This window comes from Pseudoliparis swirei, chromosome 6 (assembly GCF_029220125.1).
Source record: "Pseudoliparis swirei isolate HS2019 ecotype Mariana Trench chromosome 6, NWPU_hadal_v1, whole genome shotgun sequence".
Classification (NCBI taxonomy): Eukaryota; Metazoa; Chordata; class Actinopteri; order Perciformes; family Liparidae; genus Pseudoliparis; species Pseudoliparis swirei.
The window spans coordinates 10,249,519-10,255,677 of NC_079393.1; positions in this window are offsets into that span (position 1 = coordinate 10,249,519).

Genomic DNA, 6,159 nt, shown 5'->3' on the forward strand with positions numbered 1-6,159 from the left:
CAGATTCAGTTTTATGAGGCAGCGGACCGGTCACACCTGAATACTCTCCCCTCCATCTCTGCCTCACATGTACATACTGTATTCATTTCACATGAGCACGGCTAAAGATGACCTCACTGGATGATCTTCAAACAATAATAAGGGCTTGACTGATGTTCTAGGATTTCACTTGTTTTAGTTTTGCAGAATTAAAAACAAATTTCTATTTCAGTCGACTGTGTTACAAGATAAGTGGTGTTCGGGTTAACTAGGTGACTTTATTTCTACCCATAGGTAGACTTGGTTTGCATTGGAAAAGTGTGAGGCTTTCATCTCGCCAAGCATTATAATCAACATAGACAACAAGACATGATGATAAAAATACACAAAGCCACAAATTAGTGCACTGTAATTATTATAATTTGTTCCCCTTCATGATGGCTGCTGGAACAAAGATGTTTTTAGAGCGCTTTGTTCTACACCATGGGACTAAATACCTTCTAGAAAGAAAAAGCTGATGTTCCCTGTGCAAAGGGTGGGAGTCGTCTTTTAAGATGGAGCCGGTTATCTGTTGAACTGTCGGGTGGACAGGGACTCTGGGCTCAGCTGTGACTCACCAGCCTACGAGACCATCTCACAATCTGATGTAGTTTCTGTTCCTTAAAGATAGGTGTGTGTGTGTGTGTGTGTGTGATGATGTTCCATTGATATAGCTATTATTTATATATCGCCACCTAACTATTGTGTCAGGAGTGATATGGGACTACAGATGAAAAATAGCCTATTGGCTAACTCTGGCACATTTACTGAGATGTTTTTATTAATGTGCACTGTCCCTTATAAAATCAACCCAATAAAAAATAAAAATAAAAAGATATCTGGCCTATCAAAAGACAAGCATTTTAAACGATTAGATGTACAATGGTCATTGGGTCTGGGCTTTTTGAGCAGAGAACAGGAATCGTGCATCAGGGACCTCTCCTCGTGCTCACAGCACGGTTTTCTTCTTGCAGGCTACAGCTTTTCTTGCAGGAGCAGAGATATTTTGTGTGATGTGAAAGCACTCATGAATCTCATTTGTGTTCTCAGATTTTGTCATTGATTTGCATCGTACACGTTGTCCGCAGCAGGCCTTTTACAGGCAGAGTTGACCTTTGCTGATGAATACTTGATATAAGGTAATGCCAAACTCCTCTTAATATCGCCGGAGTCAACGAGTGATGAGCGGTTCTCTGCAACGCTGCACTTCCCGGGGCCAATCGATTGGATCTCTTCTAACGGCAGCACGTTCCAGACAGACACGGCGCTAATGTCATTCATTTGCAGGAATTTGCTCATGTAGCAAAGTAGTGGACACATTAATATTGTGACCTGATGCTGTACGTGAAAGGTTGAGGGATCACCACAGTTATTACAATTCCTCCAGAGGGGAACATAATTGCCCGTACCAAATGTCTTGGATGAATTTGGCGGCCCGATCCACCGTATTTAGCATACAATTACTGAAAAACCCGGGAAAAACGTTTCTCTAATGGTTTATTTAAAGACACGGCTGGTAGGAGCTGACCACATTGATTTTAGCTTTCATTTGTAACGAGCGCTCGTGTCATGACCCGGAGTTTCTGCCTTGTTTTATGTCTTATTTTGAAGTCCTTGTGTCACCTTGTGATTGTCTGCCCTGGTCCTGATTGTTTCCTTCTGTGTAATTGTTAGCCCCGCCCTCATTGTGTCCACCTGTGTCTCGTTCCCCAGTGTCCAATCACCTGCACCTTCCCTGTGTATTTAAACCCTGTTCGTCTCATTCCCCAGGGTGGCTTTGTACCGTGTAGTCTGTGTAGTCTTACTAGTACTGTGTGTAACCTGTTTCAAGTATAACTAAATCTTTCTTTCGAAGAATTGTCGGCATTTGGGTCCTCGCTCTCACCCGTGACTATATATTATATATATATAATTAATACCATAGCCATAAAATTTCAAATAAATTCTGTCTCGGGGATAATGCACCTGGAGACATTAGCAAGTCTCCAGGTGCACCCATTAAGAGCAGTTACTTACAAGCAAAGTCATTGAATGCAAACATGAAACAAAATGGGATTCATTGTGTTGGTGAGGCTGAAGTCAGGCAGCAAGCAATTTTGAACAGGCATGGTTACAAGGTCCATTTATTATGACTGTACAAGAGGGTTGCGCAACAAAATGCTATTTGTCGTCCTATTTTGCTACATAAGAAAATACACACAAATACAAACAAAAATCCTATCTGGAGAATGGAGGATGAATTGAGGAGTCTTACAGCCAGAGGAAAGTCTTGTGGTACGGCAGCTGATACTTCTGTGTGAGGGGGGCCATTGTCTTCATATCCCGTTGGTGTTTTGCAGGCACCGATTGTCATCAAAATCACTAATGCTAGAGAGATGGGTATCAAAGAGCCCCTCAGTTCTTCTGGGCCGTGCACTTCCATCACCAGTTTGTAAAGTTTCTAGTCAGGATGCTTTCTATTGCTATTGAACTGATGTCCTGATGAGCCTGTTCAACCTCGACTAACAGCCTGCAGCTACAGAGGCCGGGTCAGACCGCAGAGTATCTGCTCTTTGCCACTGAGTGTAGAGGTTAAAGGCAGCTTAAAGGAATGTTAAGTGCTCTATAACTCAGTGGTGCGTTGAAGTAAATGCTAACATCTGATTGCTAACATGCTCACAATATGCTGCCGGCGAGGCTTGAAGGGACACACCGTGTTGTTTCAGCTGTTTGCAAAATGTAACTTTCTTTGTGCTGCGAATATGTACGTGTTACATACACATAAGATTTATATACATACTAATAATTTAGCCTTTTATAATTTGGGCCTTTTTTATTGTGAGGTATTATGGTAGGAGCCAGTAATTCCCTTGAATATAACATTGTCAGTGCATGCAGTGCTATAAAAGGTTTCCTGCTACTTTACATTATAAATATCTCATTATATGCTCCAAGTCTGTGTCCCTATAACATATTTAAATAGTGTTCAGTTTCGGTGCTCATTGATGGAGGGTAGAAGTTCTCCCAAATCAGCTATGACATTATTTACCCCTTACACTGAGCAGTTTTGTTCCTTAAAGATTAAATATAATGTAAATTGTGCCACCGTGTGCAAGATGTCCTTTATCGATCCCTGAGGGGGAAGGATGTTCTGATCTCAAGAGAAATATTAAACAGCCCTAGATTCATAACATATGTGCTATGCAAGACAAATATGTTGGCGTATTATAAAATGTCTTTCATCAACTATAGCCTACTTGCATTTATACATTTTTTTTAATTAAAAAGGAGGATTATTTGTTTGCCAAGTCAGCAAAAGCTATACATTCCACACCTCTTTTTTCTAACCTGAATTCATTCAATTATTTTCTTAAAGTTATTATTAATTCCTAAACCTCAGACCTGTTGGCACCTTATAGTAAGCTTCCATTGTCCTATATGTTTAATTTCTTCTATGATACCCCTGAGACATCATTCAGCTTGTGAACCAAATAATGTTTTATACATCAACTGATTTGGCTCATTTTGAGTCATCAACTCAGCCTCTGTTGTCATCACTGGGAGGGAAATTGCACTCAAATCTGATTTAAGACGATGTTTGGGTTAATGATTTTCTCCTGCATGGAACAAATATGACCCATGTTCCCAAAATAGCTCTTGGCAGAGAGGCAATTTAATTATACTAGAAAGAGGGGGCACGCCATTGTGTATAGGTGCTAAATATTTACATGGATCACACGTACTAAAAACACAATGTGTCACAAAGCCTTGAAGAGCTCCTTCATATCAAAAGACTATTTCCATTTGCTTAATTATTCTTTGTTTCCTCATTTATGTGATCTGTGGTCAGTGTTTAAGAAGCAGACGTCCAGGGCTTTTCTTCCGGACTTTGCCCTGCTCCGGTGTTCTTGTCTATCATCATTCACTTTTTGTACAAGTTGTTCAGCGGAAAGGTAATTTTGTTTGTGTCGTGATTATGATTAGATTAATGGATTTACTGATTCAGTCGCAGGATTGAACAGAGAAAATAAAGATTCATCTTAAAGTGAAGGATGAGCCGCGGAAATGATGAACTGGTTTGGCATTTGTCCGGTCTGGGGGAGGCCGGGTCAACAGAACTTGCATGCAGACAGAGTTGAGGGCAGAGAGCGACTGCATTGAGCTAATACTTGACCTTTGCTTCATTTTGAACAACTGTTGGTCTAAATCTGAGCCTCGTGGGAGATTCTCTGATAAATAAACAGCCAAACTACAGCTGGCGGCAGCTCATCGTGCACGCTCCACCCTGCTCCACCCTGCTCCACCTCTCCAACCCCCCTCTTTGTGTTCTCACGTGACAGAAGACAGTGTTACTCTATGCATAACCGCAATTTCAGAAAATATTTGCTGTATAAAGGACAGACAGCTTTCACCCCCGCGTTATATACACCCAACCTCCCTCTCCATTTGCTCAACAGATTCACCCCTCTCCAGAAACCCCCCCTCTTCTTCCTGCTGTAGAGTGTCCGCTTCAACACACCCTTTCACCTGGCAGTATGGTCTGTGGTCAGTATTGGCTGGTTCTTGGGCTTTTCCAGGAAGCCACTGTCCTCTTTGATTTCCCACATCCTTCCTGTTGTGATGACTAGTTCCAGTTGTCTCAGCCTGCTGCCAACAAGTCTAACTATTTCTTTCATTAAAATTAAACAAATATCACAGTCTGCAGCATATCCTGCTTTCTTAAGGCAAGAGAGGATTAGGAGGATATGATTTCTGAATACATTTATAAGGCCATATATTCAAAAGGCCAGAGACATCTCACGAAGTAGAAACATCCTGGAATCTGAGAATGTGAAGTGAGATGATGCACAGCAGGAGAACTTCAGACTAATGCCTGAAGGGCTGTCTAACTCGATTAGATGAAGTGGTGAGATGTCTGTAAGAAAGCTGGTAACAAGATCTTGGTGTCGGCACGCTCCAATGAGAAGTTGATCTGAGACTTCTCTCAACTCATATGAAAGAAAACGTGGTATTATTCTGGAAAAGGACAACCAGACATAACTCAATAACTTAAATAATTTGGATCAGCTTGTTGAAAAGAGTGATCAAGAAATCTTGATTCTCCTGCATTACAGGGAAATGTTTATTTGTAGCCTCACATTGAGTAAACATATTTGTTGCACTTTCATATTGCCTTGTTGACATGACACCTCACATACCAATCCCATGAGAGTACACAAGAGATCTAATACTCCCCTCTCTCTATCCACAATAATCAAACACTCGGTGGGTTGCTGCAGGTTGTGGGTGTAAGAAGAGTGTTGTTTGTTTGACAGGTTTGAGTGTGGGCCAAGACAATATGCCTCCCACATACCAGCCCTTTTCTTGGAGATCAAATCCAATAGAGCACATGTGAACCTCTCTGTCTGCAGGCAAAAAATACAAACTGAAAAATGTTAGAATAAACAAAAAAGAAATGAAAATATTACTTCCTCAATTCAGTCTACAGCCTTGTCAGAACTGGATGTTGGTGATATGATCTACATGCACGCTCCGCCATCTACACTTCACATGTTTTCTATCATGGTGCTCTGAGGTTCAGATCAGGAGAATAACTCATCAGTGTGACTTGTACAGGAATGGAGGTCTAGATAAGGTGAGAAGAAAGACCTGCACTCCTCAGAATACATTTTAAAAAGCACCGGCAAAAAACAGGCGTGTAAACTTCTACAGCAGAGTGTGGGTCACACACAGGGCACACATGCAAAATACAGTGGGCTTCTCTCATTCGACCACCCTGTATGAACAAATGCCGACCTCACCAAATTGCCCCTGCTTGTCAATCATCTGTAACATTCACCCACTGCCATCATGCCTCCTGCCTCCGTGGCCCGGCCTCCTGCCTCCGTGGCCTTGCCCCCTGCCATGACCCTGCTGATGCCCACCCCCATCCCCTCTGTCTCCTTCTGTTTCATGGATTGTGGAGGTCTGGCTCATGGTCCATATTGATATCTTGATATGTTACTAGATCTCATCTTAGATTTTGGATACCAGTATTTTGCAAAAGCGATGTCTTTTTCTGATTGTAAAGGCTGCATTGCAGTAAAGGGATTACATTTTCTTCTAAAGTGTTTTTATGCTCATTACTGACACATTTTTATTTGAAAAATCATTGATCAACAA